This window comes from Triturus cristatus, chromosome 6 (assembly GCF_964204655.1).
Source record: "Triturus cristatus chromosome 6, aTriCri1.1, whole genome shotgun sequence".
NCBI lineage: Eukaryota > Metazoa > Chordata > Amphibia > Caudata > Salamandridae > Triturus > Triturus cristatus.
Genome location: NC_140589.1, coordinates 613,660,971 through 613,684,283, shown reverse-complemented (window position 1 = coordinate 613,684,283; position 23,313 = coordinate 613,660,971). Strand labels below are relative to the sequence as shown.

Below are 23,313 nucleotides of genomic sequence, written 5' to 3'. Positions count from 1 at the left end.
AAACCGCAGATTTAGGTAGAACCTACCACGTAACAAACAGCAAAGAATTAGATAGGGAGAAAAAGGCGGGCAATAGCTCCAAATCTGGTATCTTAGAAGAAACTAAAGAACTAAAAAGCAAAAATAAAAATAATTCTTCGGTAATACCTAACATGAGGAAAAAGGATACAAAAGATCATGAGAATTGTGAATGGTTACCCCAGTCTCAACATATCCCAGTAAGCAGAAGAGTGGACTTACCCCCTGAATCAGCCCCATACACGATTATTATGACAGGGGTTCCTGATTTATCAGAGGGTGTAAGGGAAGATTTTTATGCGCTAAAAAACAAAACTATTTATTAGTTGAATCATAATAGACCCCTCCCTGCACATATAAATGGAGAAATTCTTATGGTGAGACGCACATGCTGGGTAGGAACAAGACCAAAAGAAAAGAAGGGGGATGTGATTATTATAAATTTTAGAGACCACAGAGTGGTCAGATGTATAGGCGATTGGTATGAAGCTAGAGGGGAGGACGCCATCTCTACACATTTCGTCAACTACTTCTATCCAAGAGAACTGATTTCCCATTTCAAACCCTATGCCATAAAAGATCCCTCTTTGGATTGGAGGGAAGCAGACCATCATTTTTCCTACAAAGCTGCCCGTAACCACTCTTCTCATCCTCAGTTAAATGGAAGGTTCCTGAATAATAATCATCAGTCATTTCAGGCCTTAAATCCAGCACATTGGAATAACCATCCCCAGACATATCAGAGGTTTAATATACCTACCTCTAATCCCTATGCAGTTTTGTATGGCCTGGAAGACGTAGATTGACTTAATACGAAATACGTTCAATCACGAAAATTCACCGTACCATATCAATCTCCTTTCAATGACACTGATTATGTAACTGAAAATTTGGAAACTCAAATAATAGAAAATATCAGCCCCCCTGCAGTACCAAATCCTCCACAGCTTGGAGGCCCAGACACTACTTCAATGAGGAATATCTGTAGTGAATCACCTAAACAGTTGGGGGTCGAAGGACTAAGAGCTTTAGAGAATTCCCCTGTAGTGGAAGCAATTCAACAAATAAAAGTTTAGATTTAAGAAATGCTTCCACCACAGTACAAATTATGTCATGGAACATTGCGGGTCTACGCGCCAAAATAACGGACGGGACCCTAATGGACTTTGTTCAAGATTATCATGTAATCTGTCTACAAGAGACATGGTCCATCAATGAACAACATTTGATGGGCTATAAAACATATTTCTCAGCGGCAGTTGCAGGTCCTCACGGCAGGGCGAAGGGGGGCTTGACGGTATTTATAAAAAATACCATACCTGGGTTAAAAGTAACCCCCCTTAGACTTCACACTAATTACCAGATATTGAAACTCTCATTTATGAGGAAGGGGGTAATTCTCTTAGTAAATTCCTATGATAACCTTCCAGAATGTGAGAGACCAGATCTACTCGGGGCTCTCCGTAACAAACTTTCCACCCTGACAAAAAAAATACAAGGGTCAGACGTCCCAAGCATCGTTTGGGGTGGTGACTTTAATCATCACCCATGCGGCGCGAAAAATAGTAATATTTGTGGGGTGGGGGAAGAAACAGATAATCATGTGACTCACTTTAGTCATACAAAGATAGGAGACCTCCTTAACGAAATGATGTCAGAATTAGGCCTAGTGATTCTAAATAAAATTAATATTTTATTGGGACAGTTACAGGCTACTTATTTGGGTAGGGGGTGGGAGACAACGATCGATTATATTCTGGTCACAGCTACACTGGAAAGTAAAGCTCAGAGTTTTAGACTAATAATCAATACTCTAAGCGACCATGCAGCCTTGGTTTTTAATCTGATTATCGATGAGGGGAAATTCATACCATATTCGATGATGACTGCTCTTGCCCAGAATAATATCCACCTTACAAAATTAAATGGCTATGCCATAGGTTGGGGCAAGATAGAACCAGAAGCTATAACCAATAAGGTGGTCCAAGCGGTATATCCCGCTATTGTGAAATGTCTAGACAGCGACACTAACCAAGAAGAATTGTTGTATAATTTTAGTATAATTTTGGGGAAAGTAAAAGATCTTCTAACATGCACCAATAAAGGGAAAAAGGGCGAGAAAAAAGGGTGGTTCAGCCATGAATGCACCTCAGCTCATAAACTTCTAAAAAAAAGCTCTGACAAAACCCGTAAGAGATCAAGAGGAGATTTGCAGGCTAAGGAGGTCATACCGTCTAGCCTGCAAAATAAGGAAGCAGGAATTAAAAAAATCTCTATGGGATCAATTATACGAGAGCTCCCAGACTAGAAATTGTGAGCTGTTTTGGAAGGTAGTGAAGACTCCCTTCCTGACAGATAGCTGTGATCAGCCAACAGTTGAAGTAGCGATTGATGGTCCAACATGGGTAAACTACTTCTCTAAAGTGTTCGGTAAAACACAAGCAGTGGACTTGTCAGAGAAGAACAATGATAGTCCCCAAGAAATTTTATTTCCGATTCCCTTAAACTTTGAATTAAACGAAGTTATAAACGCTGTTAAAGCGAGCAAATGTGGAAAAGCCCCCGGTCCAGATGGAGTACCAGTTGATTTTTTTAAATTTAAACCTGACCTGTGGGCCCCAATTTTAAAGGGGGTGTTCGACGCTGCAATGAACCATGGGTTATTTGAAACTTGGACTCAATCAATTATGATTCCGGTTTTCAAGAAGGGAAATAGAGAGGAGGTGACCTGTTATCGGCCAATATCATTATTGGACTCTCTTGGCAAAGTCTTGGGTAGGGTGGTCTTACAGCGACTTCAGGAGTGGGCGGAAGATCATAACATGCTATCTGATATTCAGTTTGGCTTCCGGGAGGGCTTTGGTACAATAGAACAGGCATTGAACCTAAGCTTATTGATGGGAAAATATGTAACAGCAAAAGAAGGAAGATTGTACATGGTCTATGTCGATCTTTCTGCGGCATTTGACTGCGTTTCCCATTCAAAGCTCTGGTCTGTCCTTACTGATATGGGCATAGACCCAGCCCTGGTAAACCTTCTTCGTGCATTATATTCCAATGCCTCATCTAGGGTCCGTTTCGGAACACAGGGTGAATTATCCGAGTCCTTTAGGGTGGAACGTGGCGTGAGGCAGGGTTGTGTCCTGGCCCCCTTTCTCTTCTCTCTCTATACTAATGGTCTCGAGGTAGAGATGTTGAGAGGGGCCCAGGACCTCCCTCGAATAAAAAAACGCCTCATTCCAGCGCTTCTTTATGCGGATGACGCAGTAATTCTAGCGCGTACTCCGCGAGAGCTGCAGAAATCCCTTGATAGGTACTCAAAGTTTATGGGCACCCTGGATCTTAAAATAAATATAAAAAAAACCTATGTGATGGTGGCAGGAAAGGATAGGAAAAGGGGAAAGTCCATCTTCTTAGACAAAGAGAGGCTGGAGTTTACTACTCAATACCCGTACCTTGGAGTCATGATTGACGAAAAACTTAATTGGAAAGCGGCCATCGAAGCTCGAAAACACCAACTTTTGCGAGCAATAATGGCCCTCATAAAATGTTCCCAGAAACTAGGAAAGAGGCCACCCGTAGAACTTCTTCGCATCTATGTAGCGAAGTGCCATTCCATCGCACTCTATGGGGCAGGCTTGTGGGGCCATAAAAACACGAATGTGCTGCAAGTTGCAGAGAATACTTTTATGAGATTTCTCTTGATGACTCCCAAACGAGTATCTACTTTTTCCTGCCACGCTGAACTTGGCATGGCCCACATTGAAGACCTGGCCAAAATCCAACCTCTTCTATTGTGGCGCCGCATCTGGATGTCATCAAAAAATTTACTCACAAAGGAGACTGTGGCAGACTGCATGTCTTTGGAGCACGCAGGGAAAATTGAGTGGCTGCTGTATGTAAAAAAGTTTTTTACTGATTTGGGCCTGACCAAATACTATGTTAACCCTGAATCAATGTCTGAGATCTCAAAGAAAGAGTTAAAAATAAGAGCTCTCTCTCATTTGGAAGAATTACGGCTAACTAAGGAGATAAGCAAAACATCTGTTCAACACTCTCTGATAGTTGCGACTACTTTGAACATAGAACCATACTTGACCTATGTTGAGTCACAATTTGAGCGTTTTTTGTTGACGCGTTTCAGACTGAATGTCTTTCATAGGCTCGTAGCTTTCCCCAAACGCAATTCCTGGAAAGAGGCCCTAGTGGCGTGCCCTTGTGACGAAATCTCAGTACAAACAACAATGCACACTGTTTTGTTCTGTAAGTTTTATGCTGATCACCGCAATTTATGGCTAACCCCACTGTTAAGAACTCTTGGCTTCAGAAGATGTCGCCCTGCTATGCTGCACCTACAATTTTTGAACACTATACTGATCACAAAAAGTGTTGTTACATTTTTAAAGTGTATTTATAATCATAGAACAAATCTTGGTTGAAATAATCCCTGTTACTCCAAATAATTTCATATACCGAGTACATTGTGGATGATTTGTTCTTTGTATGTGCTTTTATGGTTATAAATGTTTTTATATAACCGAATAAAGATTATATATATATATATATATATATATATATATATATATATATATATATATTCCATACATAAACGCTCCTATACGCAGATGATGTGGTGTGCCAGAACCAGAAAGATGCTGCAGACTCTAATTGATGCCTATACCCTTTTTATGAAAGAAATGGACCTTAGAGTTAACGAGGGAAAAACATAGGTTCTCGTGACAGGGAATCAGTTGTAGAAACCACCCTCATTTCATATAGAAACATGTAGGCTGTAGGTGGTCCACACATTCTCCTACTGGGGGATTATTTTCCTTGAAAAGCTAACGTGGTATAGCATGGAGCAATTAGAGTGCTGTCCTTTGAAAAGAGCATTATAGCCATTTTCACTTTCATTTAAAAATTGGTACCCAAACCAATACTGGAAATCACAAAGGTTTACAAGGCCAAAGCAATATCAGTGGCCTGGTATGTGGCAGGAGTTTGGGGTATGACAAGCATTGACAGCCTCCAGCTTAACGAGGACGGCTTTTACAAAATGCTACTTTCCCGGCCTCATACCTGCTCAAATGATACATTTCACAATAAAATTGGGGCCCCTTTTATTTCTGATATAATTAATCTAGCATCAATCCCATTGTGGCAAATCAAACCATTCTGCGTGCTTGTCTAAAATTGGATCACGTCATTAAAATTCTATGGTTATATTATGTTAAAAACTCCTTGAGAGCATTGGGCTTGTCCGAACTCTTTGAGAATCCATGTAGTTCTAAGCAGATTTCAAAAGCCAAATTGAAGGATGCCTTCTGCCTGAAAGCAGCTCGGGACAGAAGCGACACCAATTGCATGAAAGCCTCAGTAAAGCTTTATCAACTGTCTCCTCCTATGCAGGCGGTTAATTATTCCAATTTAGCGCATGTCCCAAATTTGCAACATAATTTTATTTTAGTGAGAGTCCGACTAAATTATATATGATGTTGTGTTACCTGGGCAATTAGTACGCACTAGAAGAGCAAACCCTATGCCCATGTGTTCTCAGCCTCATCTTCAAAATCAGACTTCCATTTTATTTTTCTGTAAATTCTATGAAGAGCCAAGAAAATGATTTATTTTACCTCTTGGTCGGAAACACAATTGCAGGCAATGTCAGGTAGCTCTGTATTTCATCCACATGCTTGGGGATGCGTTTGTGTGTTATTCTCCAGCCTCTTTCCTGTGTTCAGCCTTAAGGTGTAGGAGAACCAAACCGACTTGTGGATTCTTAAACAGTAGCTAAACGTAATCATTTTTTATCACCTTTTATAATGTCCAGTTATATTAACGAGTGGGCATTTTTATCTTTCTCTTTTACTATATTAAAGCATTTTTTAAGACGGAAGGTCGATTTTAAAATGTAATATTATATGTGATGAAATTGTTTTTATATATGTACTTTATATGCAACGGAAATATTGCAAAATAAAGGAATATTGATTGATTTAATTAAAAACTGCCTCGTTGCAGGACAAGTTGTCATCAGAATCCACATGAGACACCACATCCTCACCCTCCAGGACTGGTGAGGCTAATCAATTACCACCATACTGATCGAATTCCAAACGATTGTATCATTAGTCAACACTCTTCCCATTACCTCTGCAAAGTCAAACCAATTCCACACAGTTCTCAACACTTCTCGGGAAACACTCGCGAGAAGAGCAACAAAAAAAAATTAAATGGCAACTGTGGCAAGCAGCAAAGGAAAGGACACACATTCTGCATTCTAACACCACTTAACTAAAACAAACAGGATTCTATTACAGGACCGGAGGCTTCGTATTATGCTTCTCTTTCTATTTATTGCTACCCACAGCAGCCAATGAAAACTTTTGTTACATGAAAAAACAACATTTTTCTCATGATGCATATGTCACATCACTTCCTGCAGGGCCCCATAAGAGCCAGCCATACCGGAACTAGTCCTCTTTCTTTGCTGCTCACGCAGACAGTTAAGTGGAGAGCTACGATTTGAATTAATTTTAATGCTCATGTGTTTTTACTAGCGATGGCTATTGTAAGCTTATGCTGTGATAATGCTTATGTTCCGGCACGCGCGCCCTGACTTGTGTGCAGCCTTTGGTTTGCTGGGGATTTGAATCGCGCTGTGGCGCTTTGTGACCACCGCGGTAGAGCGCGGTTCGATCGACGGCATATTTTGCCGATTAGCTGGCCGAGGCGCGAAAAGCGCATGGTTTCAAATTTAGGCGATTTACACGCGACGCTCGGCCGCGCCGCATGCCCCGTTAGCGCGTTGCGCTTACCGTTCAGCACCTGGTACCGCCCCGCCTCCGGTGGGTTCAGCATTAATGTTTCATGGGCGCTGGGCTTCCCTTGTACGCCGCTGACGCCAGGAGCCGGTTAGTTTTAGTTTCGTTTGTGTTTCCACGTGCGTAGCCCAATCTAGTAGGATTTAGTAGGATTTGGGCTACGCACATCGAAACGACCCGATTAGTTTCGTTTTAAGCATTTGAGCTGTAGTTTTTACTGAAAGAGCACTGCTGACGCCTGGCTGGCTGTAAGAACGACCTGGGCCTGGAGGGAGCACACCTCCTTATATTTAATATTTGCTCTTGGCTCCACTACGCCCTGTGGGCTGAAATAATTACTCTACAGCTGTTGGCTGAGGAGCTAGGTACCGGTGCTGCTGTGCTGTGGGTTGGCTCCCCCTTTGGATTCCTCTTTGCTCTTGCCTTATGAGCAAGTACCGCTACAAGTGTGGTTCCACTATGGATACGTGGGTGCATTATGAGGAGGATGATACCTTGTACGAGGAGGAGGTAGGAGGACCTGCCATTGAGGACAATATTGTTGAGGCCCTGGATGCTTCTGTCCAGGAGTCGGTCAGCAAGGCCCTAGAAAAAGCAGTTCCTGGAACTGTACAGCAAGCTCTGGCGACGGCTTTAAAGCCCATCACTAAACAGCTGGAGAGGTTTGCTAAGAAGCATGGCTTCCCTAAACAAACAGAGGGGACGTCAGGGGATTCCCGGGGTCAGCCTTGGCCACACTCACAGTCCTACGAGGCGCTGCCGCGCCCAACTCGAGAGCGTGAGAGGGTTCAAGACACTGATACAGAGTCTACGTCCACTTCCTCGGACACACCGGACGACTCCCCTCCTAAAAAGAAGTCCAGGAAGACCAAGCATGCGGAACCCCCAGAGGTTCCTACACCCTTTACTTTTAACCCCGCAGATATCGTGCACCCCCGATCATCGGACTGGTTACCGGCTCCGGAGGTGGCTGCGTACCTGCACGAGAATTTACGCAAGGGGTTTGACAAGGAGGTGCGCAGTAGGCTAAAGTCAGAATGCCCAAGACCGGACCTTTCGGACAAAGTGGCGGAGACGCCGGACATTGACCCCAGCATGCTAACGTTTCTAAAAAAGTTCGCCAAGGATCCCAAGAAAGGGATTGATCGCGCTTGGCGGGGTTGCCAAGACAAGCTCCTGGATGTGGTCGGGCCCCTGGCAAAAATTTTGGAAATGGCCCTGGAGGCGCAGGAATCAGGGAGTGCGATCGATCCCCACGTGCTAGCAGGCTGGACCCAACGAGCTATCTGCTTGTTAGGGAATGCCAACTGCGCGATATCGACAGAACGCAGGAAATCGATATTAATGCGGATAGACGCCAACCTTACTGAGCTGGCCGCGTCGGAGCCTGGGCCGTTGGCGGACGGGAACCTCTTTGGGGACCGGTTTGTTAAGGATGTTGCGAAGTATGTGGGCACGTTTACTACCCTGGACAAGGCTCAAGCAGGGATCAAGCGCGTGTTTCACGCCGGTGTTTTCAATAGGGCCGGACGAGGGCGGGGACGCTCGTTTGGCCGTCAGCACACTCAAGGTCCCCAGCGAGGAGATTTCGGACGCGGCAGGGGTGACTGGGACTCCACCCGTGGTGGTACCTTCTACCCCACCAGACAGCGCTTCAACAAACGGCGCTTTAACAAAGGCTCCTACCGTGGAGGATTCCAAGCCGCTGATTCCTCAGGTGAGCGCTTCAGATTTACTTCCTCTTCCCTTGGGGGGGCGTACTCGGTATTTCTTTCACAATTGGGCTCAGATATCACAAGACGCCTGGGTACTACAGACTGTTCAAGGGTTCCAACTAGAGTTTTTTCAGACGCCCCGTCAGGTACAGCGCCCCAGACAGCTTTCTTTTTCCCTACGCGAGTGCGATTTCATAGATTCAGAAATAGACGCATTGCTGCAGAAACGCGCGATAGCTCCTTGCAGAGAGGGCCCTCGCGGTTTCTGCAGCAATATTTTTCTGGTACAGAAGAAAGGAGGCGGTTACAGGTTAGTACTCAATTTGAAGGATTTCAACCACTTTCTTACTTACAAACACTTCAAGATGGAGGGCATCCATCTATTGGCGGATCTACTGAAACAAGGGGACTGGTTGGTCCGTCTGGACCTGAAGGACGCTTATCTGTCCGTTCCCATATATCGTCCCCACCGCAGATTTCTTCAGTTTCAATGGCGGAACCGGTGGTACGAGTATTTGGTCCTTCCTTTTGGACTTTCCTCAGCACCGTGGTGCTTCACCAAGGTGCTGAAGCCGGTCGTGGCCTACCTCAGAGAACAAGGGGTTCGCATGATTGTCTATTTGGACGACATGCTCATTATGGCGCAGTCTCCAGAGCTAGTGGCTCGGCACCTGCGCATGACCATTCATATTTTGCAGAACCTGGGGTTCGTGATCAACGAACCGAAGTCGGTCCTCTCTCCCACGCAGACGATAGACTTTCTGGGGTTCGTCATAAATTCTCAGACGGCCCAACTCTGTCTCCCGAGCTCCAAGCTACGGGACATCAAGAAGGAGCTACGCTCGTTTCTATCCAAGCAGATGGTCTCGCTCAGGGGGATTGCCCGCATAGTGGGCCTCCTTGCGTCATCCATTCAAGCGATATTCCCGGGCCCCCTGCACTACAGGGCCCTTCAACGCCTAAAGATCCAGCACTTACAGAAGGGCCTTTCTTACACAGACGTAGTCCCCCTCACCCAGGAGGTGAGGGAGGAGATGCAGTGGTGGTTGGCCCACGTCGAGGCATGGAACGGCAGAGCAATCTTCGGCTCGTTGCCAGAGGTGGTCATAGAGTCCGACGCCAGCCGTTGGGGTTGGGGAGCGCGCTGCGGAAATATGTCCACAGGGGGACGGTGGTCCCTGGAGGAGTTAAATCTTCACATAAATTGTCTGGAGCTCCTCGCGGGCTCCTTTGCGATCCGGACGTTGGCCCCCCGGCAGATCTCATGTTGCATCCTTCTTCGGATGGACAACGTGTCGGCAGTCCGATACATCAACAAATTGGGGGGCACGAGGTCCTCGATGCTGGTGGAGGTAGCGAAGGCCTTTTGGCATTACTGCCTAAACAACCAGATATCAGTGGTAGCGGAGTACATTCCGGGTCAGTCCAACGTGGTGGCGGATTGGAACTCTCGCCACCTCAAGGACTACAGCGACTGGCAACTTTGCCCGCGGGTGGTTCACTGGTTACAGGAGATTTGGGGACGCTGCGAGATCGACCTATTTGCTTCCAGGCTGAACCGTCAAATGACGCAGTTTTTCAGCTGGAGGCCGGACCCTCTGGCGCTGGCGACAGATGCCTTGGCTCAGGAGTGGTCTCAACAGTTGAACTACGCGTTTCCACCGTTCATTCTCATTCCCCGAGTGTTCACTCAAGTGATGCGTCAGAAAGCGGAGGTGATACTGGTGACTCCCCTGTGGAAGTCGCAGCCTTGGTTCCCGTTGCTGATGGAGGCGAGTTGCGACTTCCCCAGGCGGATCCCTTGGTCCTCGACCATGCTCCAGGGCCCTCAGGGGGAGACACACCCGATGGTGCTATCGGGGCACCTGACCCTGATGGCCTGGAGACTTTCAGGCAGCGTTGGCAAATGCCAGGATTTTCGGACCAGGCTGCAAGCTTTATCAATCAGGCATGGGCCCCCTCTACCAAGAAACGATATTCTTCAGCCTGGGGATGCTGGGTTCGTTGGTGCGTGGGACAACATGTGGATCCCGTGGGGGCAGGATTACCCTATGTTGTAAATTTTCTTTCGGAGAAGGCGTCGCAGGGTTTAGCCTACCGCTCGGTTAATAACTTCCGCTCCGCCATCTCGGCAGGCCACTCTCAGATCGAGGGCAAGCCTGTTGGGATGCATCCTCTCATCTGTAAACTCCTAAAGGGCATTAGAGTAGCCAATCCTCCCAAACCAAAGTATTCCTCTTTGTGGGACGTCTCGCTGGTTCTGTCCCTCTTCAATAGTTGGCCGGACAACAATAGGTTGTCCAGGAAGCAGTTGTCGGCCAAACTGGCCATGTTACTTTGCCTAGCGGCTTGCAGACGTTCCTCGGATGTTAAAGCGCTCGATATTACAGGTAGAGTATTTACTCCAGAGGGCGTTTCGTTTAATATTACGTCTAGAACAAAAACCTTGTCACGTTGTGTGGATTATCATGCTTTTCCTGATAATGCTAAACTTTGTGTGGTTCAATGTCTCAAGACTTACGAAGAATGTACCAGGTCTCTCAGGCCTGATGGTGTGGTACAACTGTTAATTGCTCTGCAAAAACCGTATAAACCTGTTACTGCGGCTACCATAGCCAGATGGCTGAAAGGTGTTATGCAAGAGGCAGGGGTAGATACCCAAGTGTTTGGTGCACATTCTGTTCGAGGCGCCATGGCCTCCAAGACTTTCATGTTGGGTTCTACGGTGCAAGATATAATGCGTTCTGCAGACTGGTCGTCTGAATCCACGTTTAAACAATTTTACTATAAACCGGTGGGAGATATATCCTCTGTTGTTTTTAATCAGCGTTAAACTAGCATAATACGAAGCCTCCGGTCCTGTAATAGAATCAAAAATTAGCTAGCATTCGCGCCAAGAATTTTCAATTCTATTAAGGACACGGAGGCGAGGATTATCCCACCCGGTTAAATTACTGTAATGTAATTTCTTGCCCACCCGTGCTGTATATACTCTGTTTTGACAGAAATTACGGGCTGTTTATTTCTATTCTTTCAGGATCTGACAAGAAGATGGATTGATCCGTCGTACGGAGTGGCGTGTTTCCCAGCTGGTCTGGTGTTCTTCCACGTTGGAAGCTGTTGTTGTTGAGCTTTAATACTTTTGAACTTTAATACTTATTGGACTTCTGTTCGGAGCAAAGAAAGAGGACTAGTTCCGGTATGGCTGGCTCTTATGGGGCCCTGCAGGAAGTGATGTGACATATGCATCCTGAGAAAAATGTTGTTTTTTCATGTAACAAAAGTTTTCATTGGCTGCTGTGGGTAGCAATAAATAGAAAGAGAAGCATAATCCTCGCCTCCGTGTCCTTAATAGAATTGAAAATTCTTGGCGCGAATGCTAGCTAATTTTTGACTCTCCTAACTCAGGTGAAGAAAAGTGTCCTTTAACTACCCGTTTTGCTCCGTGACTGCACAGTCTCAACAAAAACAAATCCCCAAACTCTTCCAGCCTTTCCTGTTTTACAAGGAATCAATGAAGTTACATCCTGTTACAATCTCACAAAGGAAACACTTGGTGGATAGTGCAATGCAGCCATATAGTGGGGGAAATTTGGCTGTTTCAGTTTACAAGTGAAACTGCTGATTTGTGTCTCATGAGTTTTAACCTTTCCAAATTGGCTGAAACCAAGATCAGGAAACCTTAAGAATAACTAAACAAGCATTTGCAATGCAATAGGTCTCGCATTTGCGAGAGTTTGAGCTATTGGTTTTGTAAAATATATTGGTTTTTACTTATGTTTTTTGTTTGGAGTGGAGAGGATGAATGTTGGTTTCAGTGGAATTATGTGGTTTGAATTGGAATTGTTAGTTGTGAAATTGTGTGGGGAGGAATTGTGTAGTGTATTTGTGTAGTGGAATTATGTGGTATGGTGAAAAGAAAAGGGTGCTGGTTGTATAAAACAGACGGAAAGTAAGATTGAGAGGAATAGGTAGTTTGTGTATGAAGTGGTGAATGAAGTCTAGATAGAATAGTAGGAGTGTGTGAGAAAGGGAATGAAGGGGAGAGAAGATTATAGACGCATAAAGAGGCTGCATTTGTGTACGCACAAGACAGCGAAAGAAATAGAGGCGAGAGTGTGTTTGCGGTTTGGATTTTTTGAAAAGTTATGGTAAAGAAACTGTGCTGAAAGACCTGAAGTGAACCAATATGAGAAATGTTGGTTCAGTGCGTGCTTGTGCAATGGAATTATGTGGATAGTAATTATGTGGTATTAAGTGTAGGGGACTTATGTGTAGTGGTGTTATGTGTCGTGGAGTGGCATGTTTTGCATGGAAGTATGTGGCGTGGTGTTGAATTATATGGCATGATGTGGATTTTTGTGGTGTGAAGTGCATTTATGTGTTTTGTAGTGGAATTGTGTACTGTGGAATGGAATTGTGTGGAGTTGAATTGTGTTGCATGGACTTGTGTGGCGCTGAGTGGAATTATGTTGAGTAGAATTATGAGGCATGGTGTGGAGTGTATTTATGTGGAGTGCTTCTACGCGGCATGGAGTAGATTCAAGTGAAGTGTGATAATGTGCTATTGAGTGGAGTGTAATTATGTTGTGTGGTATTGAATTGTGAGGCACTGAATTGTGTGGTGTGGCATGGTGCGGAATTATATGGAGTGTAAATATGGGGCATGTTGCGGAGTTACATTTTGTTAAGTGTAATTATGTGTTTTGAAGTGTAATTATATAGGTTGTAATGTAATTATGTGTAGTGGAATTACCTGGAGATGAATTGTGTTGTGTGGGGTGTAATGAAATTATGTTGCATGTAGTGGCATTAAGTGAAGTGGAATTATGTGGCATGGAGTAGAGTGGAAATTTGTGAAGTTGAATTTGTTGTGTTGTGATTATGTGGCATGTAGTGGAGTGATGTGGAGTTGAATTCTGTGGTGAGGAATTATGAGGTGTTGAAATGTGTTGTGTAGTGGAATTATGCTGTGTGCATTTGTGTGGAATTGAGTGGCACTGCGACTGAACAAAGTAGTGGTAAGCCAAATTACAGGTACAGTACCATATTTATACCATACAACACCATACAATACTTCATCACACCATACCAGACTATGCAACACACTATGGGCCTCATGTAGGTAGCCAAATACCGGTCGGTAACGGCCGATATTAGGTAAATATGCCGTTACCGACCGGTATTCAGACAAGTGAGATGTAGGAGTCCAAAAACCACTTTTCGGTAAATATGAGGCGGTAAATACCGATTCATATTTACCGAATTCCAAAATACCGAATCAGAGTTACCGAATACATAATTAACGAATCGGTAAATATGAAGTGGTAAATATGAAGTGGTAAAAATTAAAATGACATGTAGGAGCACTCGGTAATTAAGAAATCCAAGAAAATCGGTAAATAAGAGTCGGTAATTAACACAGATTGAAAGCAGGTGGTAACCATCAACAGTGCAGATAAGCAATCCCAAAATGCAACAGCGTGGACAACATGGCCGCTATGTACGTCATTGCAAGGCGCCTACGTCTACAGGCAGCAGGACTGAGGGTTTGGCGACGGGAGGAATGCATCTACAGACAGCGCATCACACTATTCCAGCTGACTGATGCAGAGATACATGAGAGGTACAGGCTACACCCCGAAACCATCATGGACTTAATCAGGGACCTTCACCCACTCCTGGACCAGCCAATAAGAAGGGCGCACGCCATACCCCCACATGTGCAGGTGCTCTGCAGCCTACATCTGCTGGCATCCGGCAGTTATCAGGTGGTGATAGCTGCGGTGGGTGGGGTAACCCAGAGTTGCCTGTCACGTTTCTTCAGGAAGTTCCTGGATGCCATGATGCAGAGAATGCACCACTACATAAGCTTCCCAAACACACAGGCTGCACTGCAGAAAACAAAAACAGACTTTTATCACATGGCACAGTTCCCCCATGTCATCGGCTGTATTGATGGTACACACATCCCAATCTGTCCACCAGCTGACACAGAGCACATCTACAGGAACAGGAAGTCCACCCACTCCATCAATGTGCAGGTGATCTGTGATGCAGGGAACATCATCACAGATATTGTTGCAAAGTATCCTGGGAGCACCCACGACTCTTACATCTTCCAGAATAGTGGGATCTACACACGACTGAGTGCCGGAGAATTCGGAGAGGGATACCTGCTAGGTAAGTAACAGTGACGCCCCTTGAAACCTGCAAATCATAGTGTATAGAGGCATGTTACTGATGGTTCCCTTTTACTCATCTAGGCGACAGTGCATATGCATGCCGGTCATTCATCCTCACTCCCTACCTACACCCAGCAACCCAGAGTGAGAGACGATACAACGTGGCACACAAAACAACACGCAATGTGGTGGAGCGCACGTTTGGACTACTGAAGAGCAGGTTCCGCTGCCTGCACAAGAGCGGAGGCGCACGCCAGTACAAACCCATCACCTGCTGCAAGATTATTGCCACTTGTGCAATGCTGCACAACCTTGCCACGAAAAAAGGTACAGATGTGGAACTAACATATTTTGAGGACAACGAGGATGAGTCAGGCCAGCCAGAGGGCAACGCAGCTAGAGTGCCAACTGCAATCGATGGGAGAGAGAGACGGGAAGAGATCACATGCAACTATTTCTGAGTAAGTGAGGGGACACAGCGAGTTGTGAGAAGTCATGACGTAGTTTTAATGTGGCACCACGCCATGAACACATGAACAAGCCAATCTGGCAATATCCCATCTATACAAGGAGTAAGTCCAGGGTTACGTCACCCAATGGGAAGTGGCTAAGCAGGGCTACATCAATGTTTGCGCATACGCGCTGCAGTGGTGGATTGCACGGCCTGTGCATCCTCACTAGAGCCAACCCCAAGCCGCCTGCTGCTCCTGCGTGCTTCTGGGACGGGGGGTGTGATGCTGCTCCTGCTGCTGGTGTCGATGCTCTCCGCAGCATCCCCTGCAGCAGTTGTCGACGCCTGACTAGTCAATAGCACCCCTAGTGCACTTGTCACCTGCACCATCCCCCGAGACAGGTCGCTGCAGCACTGTGTTAGGCCCTCCTGCATCGTCACAGAGCGCCGGCACAGTAGAGAAGTCGCAGTTGCCAGACGGTTGAGTGCCCTGCTGGTAGTGTCCCTTCTCTGGCGTTCCCGGCGCCGTGCTTCGATGTCAGCATCTAATTTGCTGCACAACTGCTGGATTGACTGGGACATGTCCCGAATGCCCGCAGCCATGCCGCAAATGTTATTGTCCATGTTGACTAATGTTGTTTTCATCACCCGCATGTGCCTCTGGACTGACATGACTGCCTTTGATTGCAGGCGCTGTTGTTTCAACATTTGGCCCTCGAGACCCAAGAAGACACCATGGCCGTCAATGGGTGCTGGTGGACTCTGGACACGCGACCTGCGGCGCCCTCTTGCTCCCGTCTGTGCTGCCTGTGAGGTGTGGGGCACAGTGGCATGGCTCCCTTCCTGGGGCCTGGTGCGGTCTTCTGGGCCCATGCTGTCGTCTGACGAGGTGTCTAAGGCTCGTAGCCTGGCTGCTGGACGCCTCCTCATTCTCACACCTGCAAGCGGAGATGTGGCCGGTGATTCGAACATGAGTGGCGATGCTGGCTCTGGTTGAGGTGATGCTGGCTCTCGGTGAGGTGATGCTGGCTCTGGGTGCGGCGAGGCTGGCTGTGTTGGTGGTGCGGCTGCCAGTGGGCCTGCTCCCTGGTCTGAACTTGTGCTGGCTAGAGGTGATATTTGTGGCCGGTGTGCCGTCTCTCCTGCAGCATGCCCTGTCCTGCATGATGTCACATCTGTGGACAGAAATACAACATTGGCTCAGTGTCCCCGAAGGGCTGCATTGCAAGCGTCACAATAAATCATTTCACATTCCAAAATGTCCTCTGTCTCCTTGTGCCTCGAGTGCGTGACATGCCTTGTTGCCCTGTAACATTTACGTCATGGTTAGTGTTACCCTGACTACATCTCCCGGAATGCATTGCCTGTCTGCACTGACACGTGTGGACTGCAGTGTGATTCTCGTTTCACAATGGGGGATGTGGGATAGGGGTAGGGGGGGCTACATTGCTGTGCTTTCGTCTTACCTTGGTGTGTTGCGGCTCTGGCAGAGCTGTCGGCGTCCCCAAGACCCACGACGCTCTCTTGCTCGATTGTGGCCGCCACCAGCTCCTCCAGTTCGGTGAGGGCAGGTGCCCTGTTGGTTCCACCTCCGGTCTGGCTGGCCTCCTTCTGGATGTCACCCATCTTCCTCTTGGTTACAATCCTCAGGTCATACCAGCGCTTTTTGAGGACCTCAATGTCCCTGTGGGTCACTCCCACAGCATTGACCTGCGCCTGGATGGCCAGCCATATGTTGCGCTTTTCAGCCTCAGGCACTTGCAGGGATTGCCTTCCAAACAGCTTCTGGTGCTGCTTCACCACCTCCTCCACCAGCACCTGGAGTTCCTTGGGGCTAAATTTCAGCTTCCTCCTCCTTTCCCCTCCGTCTCTCTGTGTTCTCTGGCTGGACATGCTGTTCGTTTTCCCGCTCGCACAGGCAACGGCTCCCTGCCTCTCCTCTGCACTCACAGCCTCTCCAGGGTCGGCTAATTATGTACACCTGCCTGGGTGTGGCCACTTCCTGGTTGGGTGGGCTGTCGTTGCACAGGATTAGCTGTTTCGTCAAGTCATGTGATTTTATTTACCGAATCCGTACATACCGATTCGGTATTTTCCGATTCGGTAAATACCACCTCGGTATTTTCCGATTCGGTAAATACCACCTCGGTATTTTCCGATTCGGTAAATACCACCTCGGTATTTACCGATTCGGTGAATTCCGATTCGTGATTACCGAATGTTACCGAATCGGTAACTTTTACCGAATGTTTACCTACATATAACTTACCGATTCTAATTTACCGATTCGGTACGGCTCGGTATTTAAGAACCGGTAAAATTTATTTACCTACATGAGGCCCTATGTCACTTTACAAAAGCTCATCATATAACGCCACCCATACAACATACAATTCTACAGCAGGCCATACTACAATATCCAAAACCGCAATCTACGGCATATACCACCTAATACCATACAACATAACACAAAAACGCACCATATAAAACTACCCCAAATCACACTTCATTATACCGAACTCCACATCATACTATACTGCACTACCTAACATTACACCACATCATATAAAACCAGAGAGTACATCAACATGCACACCACATCGTGCCACACAAAGCCATGGGTAAACTGCATTCAAGAGCGCCAGTAGCAGACTTCTAAGAAACATTTTGGTCCTCTGCACTTGTGTTTTTTTTTGTAACAAACTATGCACTGTTTACTTGATGACCCCCCTCTGTAAATTGCCAACCTTCTTCTGTGGAAGTCTATAGATAGTATTTTATACCCACTCTCTTGTAGACAGTGTTAATTGCAAATCTCTAAAATCTTAACGTTTAGAAAAATACCTTACACATAAATAGGACAGCCTTTCACAAATCACTTCTTTCACAAATCACTTCTTTCACAAATCACTCCTTTCACAAATCACTCGTTGGTGCGGAGTTCACTTCAGTTTAACTTAAGTCCACTGAGAATTTAACTCAATTCATGCAGTTTTCTGTACATTCACAGCTTTAAAAAACCACAACAAATCGAACAGTAATTCAGCTCCCCACTAACACTGGGAACATGCTAGCGTCCAAGTAGACACAGCCTGTTAACTTTAAAACGGGTGACTGTCAATGATGCTGCGGTCTCCTCGGTAAACGTGCGGAGCAGGTCAACTTTTCCACACAAACAGTGCTGATGACCTCGAGCAGCCATCCCAAGGTGCCTCCGGCCTGCCTACTTCTCAAAAGTCTGCATCCATTACTGCCACTTGGAGAAAACACAGACGGGAGAATGATCCTTTGAGGGACTGACTGAAAGTGCAGCAGCAAGTCAGTAAGGTAGGTGCAGGGCAAATTTAAAGCGGCAGCACGCCGCTTATGACTGCATACTGTTGTAAGCAGCCAGAGGGGGAATGGGGTCACGCACCTACACATGCAACGGGTGGGAGGGAGGGGGGATCACAGTGCGAGGTCCTGGCGTCGGCTCTCCGCCGTATCCTAAGAACTGCTCTTTCATGGAGGGAAGAGTGAGTTCGGAATGAGGAAATCAGAGGTGGTTGGGAAAATGGGGAACCTCGCTTAAATAAATAGAGTGCCACGGCGATTGCTGCTTATTGCTGTTTAGGAGGTGGGAGGGGAGCCACGGCGATCCCTGCTTGATGCTGTTAGGGAGGTTGGCTGGGTGTTCTTTTGAGGCTAGCATTACGGGCGCTCTATTACATAAATAAAAAGCCATGGTGAATGCTGCTGGATGCTGTTTGGCAGGTGGGAGGGGTAAATAAAAGGCCACAGTGATTAAACAAAGAAAGTGAAACCAGCCATGGCATCGTTGCTGGATGATGTTTGGGAGACAGAGAACAAGAGCGCACTGAAGCTGACGAGGAGGGAGTGGGAGGGGGGAGTGGGGGCGGGCGCAGTGGTGCGGGCCACAGTTGTAAAAGGCAGGGAGAGGGTGAGATTGAGGAAGGGAAAGATAGGGATCAAAGGAAAAAACAAGGGGGTGGCAAATGGTGTGTACTTTGATGTCCTCAGTGGCCACGCGGCTCACTGAGGACATCAAAGCAAGTGATCAGGCAGTGCTTTTCAGGCTGCCAAATGGTGCGCGCGCCCAGGGCACATGCACTGTATTTGGAGGCCTGAAAAGCCACTGTTTGCACTTCCAAAACTCGCTTACTATAAGTCTCGCCAGAGCAGCGCTAAAGCGCTGTCTCAGGCGAGACCTAAAAAATCCTTATGACATGAAACTCACAGTCATGCTCTCACATTCACTCAATGAGAATCTATATCCATTTTCAAAATGGCAAACTCGCGTTTCAAGGCTCAGGCAAAAACCTCAGTCGTTTTGATCATCATTTTCAAATCCTTATTAGAGCTTTAGGGATTTCCCCACCCTCACCTCATTCCTTTACCCCTCCATCTACTTTCCTGCCTCCCACCCATAATACCACATACCCCTACTCATCATCGTTCCCCTTACCATACACTACTGAATGCCCCCAGCCATGAGTCCTTTTTCCTGCCTAACGATCCATCATTTCTAAGTGACACACTAATCTCCCACTCCCACTCCTCCTCCCTATCAAGCCAGAAAGAGACCACTCACTCCCCTGCATTCCAACCCTCTGGCCACTCTTCATCCTATCCCACTTAAGCTAGTTGTATTCACTGCCACTTTGAGTTCTTCTCACTCCTCCAAAATGGTGGCCCTATACTTCCCTCATCACCCAGACCTCCCAAGCCATCTGTAACCTCCAAGCGATATTTACCCAAAACATCAAAACCTTCCCAACAAAGTCGAACACACATCACCCATTCAAGAATTCTCCCCTACACACACCTTTTTTCCCATTCCACCTATTTCACATGAAACTTTGTTCAGGAGTTCGCCCCTAACCACATCTCCTCTTCCCAGCTCCACTCTCCCACACCATCCTATGTGCAGTAATGACCCCTTCCCATCCTGAATCATTCCCTCAAATCACCTTTGGTTTTCTCCCTTGACCAACTCCTCCTCAGAATATGACAGAACCCCAAAATCCCTCAGACTGAATTAACTTAACTCAGCTGTGTACTTTAGCCCCCCCCTTGTACTCCGAAACTTTCAGCTTCTCTAATGGCAACATCTTCAAAGCTCAACATGCTATTCATGGAACTAAGAAGGCTCCAAAATGACATCGCACACATTGGTAATGGTGATGTAAGTGAATTATTGACTAACTACCCCTCATTTAGAAGAGACTCGCCAACTTAAAACTATAACTAAACCACACAATGATACAGAACAAAGAGCCAAAAGAACCAGGATACCTTTAAGTATGATATTGATGACCCAATCAAAAACTATCACCCAATCACAACCTCACAAGTACTCCAGAGAGTCGACACCATCCCTGTTAATACAAACACTTTGAAAAGAACAACCACATTCAAAGAAAAAGGAATCCACATTCAGTATCTCATCAGAATTGAAACTCTCACTACACCATCCAGCAACACCTCACGCACAAACCTCAAGTGCCTTCTACATAACTGCAGATAATTAGTGAAACAGTGTTTAGATTCTTGACTTAATTAACCCCAGCTATCTAGATTTCTTCTTACTAACTGAGACATGGATGAACAATACCTCTTAACAGATTCTGGACATACTGGTACCACCAAAGCGTTCTTATCACCTGCTTAGAGAGGGACACAAAGCAGGGGTGGATTAGCAATCATTCATCCAGAAAAACATCAGTTGTGAAAATCTACAAATCAATGACCCTTTCTCCAGTTTTCAATGCTTTCAGTTTCTATAAAAAACAATGACCACAACCCACTGAAGCCTCATGTCATATAACAGCCAGCAGGTGAACACAAAATCTTTGTGTGGTAGTTGATCAAGCTAATCCCAGAATCAAGCAACATCTTCCTCTGAGAATTAAATCTCCATTGAGGTGATGAGCTGGAATCCCCCAAAGCCTTCACAACTCACTTTATACAGGAAAACCTCATCCAGCAATTCTGCAGAACTCCCAGGCAAGGTGCAACACTCGACCTCCTTATTGCCAAAGAAGGAAGACTCAAAGCTGCACTCCAATCCAGGTCAACTGGCCAGACCATTTCCTTCTCCGCTTCCGAAATATTTTCAAGTATGTACATTCCATAAGACCCAAGCACTGGGTGAAGAATCTGAGAAATCTAGACAACCCCAAGCTCACCTGAGAAGCAGAACAAGCTTTTATTTAAGTCACTCTGCAGCTGATCTCTGTGGGTTCTAATTTGAACTGTGGAAGTCTGACTCTCTGCGTTCGGCCATTGAGGAAGGAACGGATCCATTCTAGATCTTTGTCGCGGATGCCGTAGTTGTCGAGTCTTGTGCAGAGGTTGTGGGTGTTGGTGATTTTCTCGATGACTTTGGCTTGGAAGAGGAGCAGAGAGGTTGGTTTGTAGTTCTTAAGGTCCGTCCGGCAGACGGTTTCTTCAGCAAGGGGTTGATCTCTGTTTGCTTCCAATCTTCAAGCCATTGGGTTCGGTGGTTGTGGGTGGGGAGGGGAGTCTTGGGTTGCAAAGCTGTCATAGATCTCCTTGAGCTTGCGGTGGAAAAACATGGCAAGGTTGTTGCAGAGGTCTTGGGATGGGGGATGTCTGCTTTCTACGTGCTGGGTTTGGCAAATTCTTTGACAATGAAGGAGAGTTCTCTGCTGTTGTGTGCATTGGTGTTGATCCATCCCTCGATGGCTGCTTTCTTTTTTGTTCTGATCAGGCGGTGGAGTGTGGTGACGGTGGATTTGAAGGCTGCGTGGTCTGCTGTGATCTTGCAGCACCTCCATCTTTTCTCGAGCTGTTTACAGGTGCACCTGGACAGAATGAGCCTGGCATCAAACGCCATCAGTAGTAAACCTGACTCAACTCTGAAACAAAGCAAGTATTTAAAAAAATAATCTTTCATCAAGCCAAATCTTTCCGCATAAGAAAAGAGATAAACCAAGCAGGGAACTGCCTGAAAAAGTCTTCAAATCTGTGAAACAAGCCACACTCTGGAATATGCAATGATTCAAATTAAAGCTGTGATTGTGTACTGTAGTCAGATTGCAAGTGGACAGCCGGACAATTGGGATGACTTGGCGCTCAGATATAAAATTATGACCTTTCTGCTGCCCCCAATATTTAGTTTACCCACACCCTGGGTCTGACTTCTCATACCTATAGGTGAGAGGGCTACTGCTGAATGATCTCCGATATGTTTTATAAAGGAAGGTATTAGATCTTTTTTCTGATTGTAGTAAATCATACATTTTGCCTGGGTAACAGCACATTTAATATCAACAGGAGCGACACTAGGCACTCCATCCACAGTGAGAGGTGCACTCACACAGGGAAAAACTTCCAAACAACATGTCACGGTACTAAATGGGTGGGTCTCATCACTATAAAAATTCCAGAAATCACCACAGACAGAATCTAAATGAAAACACATGGATAGATGGGCCATGACTGCCCCACAAGATACAGTTGTATTATGAAGAGATGAGATGGGAGGGACATATATAAACATAACGTCTCTGTTTGTAACAGAGAATCCTCCCTTGAGGTGATTATTGGGTGATATTTAGCAACGGATAAGCTCCATAAGATGTTCTCAAATTCCACAGATAAATGCTTAGGAATTGTGGGGAAAAGGTTAATTCTCGATATCTCATGGAAATGTCCCAGAATAAAGGGATTCTGGGGAGAGGTCTTGGCATCCATAAAAGAAATAGAACGTTTCCCGGTACCAGCTAGCCCAGACATTACAATTCTAGGTATGTGCCTTCCAGGGTGAAAGGGGGTGGGGGTTGTTGGGAAACTGCAAGCTCATATAACAACTTCTCATAGCTTGAATGATGATAGATAGGCACTGGATACAAAAATGGGGTCTAAAGTGGCACACTTGGTGCTAGCACATTTGTCAAACAATGGCTCTGGAAAGGTTAATGGATCACATCAACAAAGATAAATATATAGGCAATTTCCTTCACTCATGGCAGCCTGTGTGATCCTATATGGGTGGGGAGCTCAGGAAATTGACATGCTCACCGAAACTACATGCAGCGGCTAAGATGGCCTTGATGAGATCTCGTCAGTCCTCCTCCTCCCAGGCCCTTGTGGAC

General features: G+C 46.1%; 1 protein-coding gene across 1 annotated transcript in view; it reads right to left on the bottom strand.

Annotated features, from left to right (window-relative positions):
• Positions 1–23,313, bottom strand: part of CFAP206 (cilia and flagella associated protein 206) — a 334,518-nt gene that overhangs the window by 112,944 nt on the left and 198,261 nt on the right. The window lies entirely within an intron of this gene.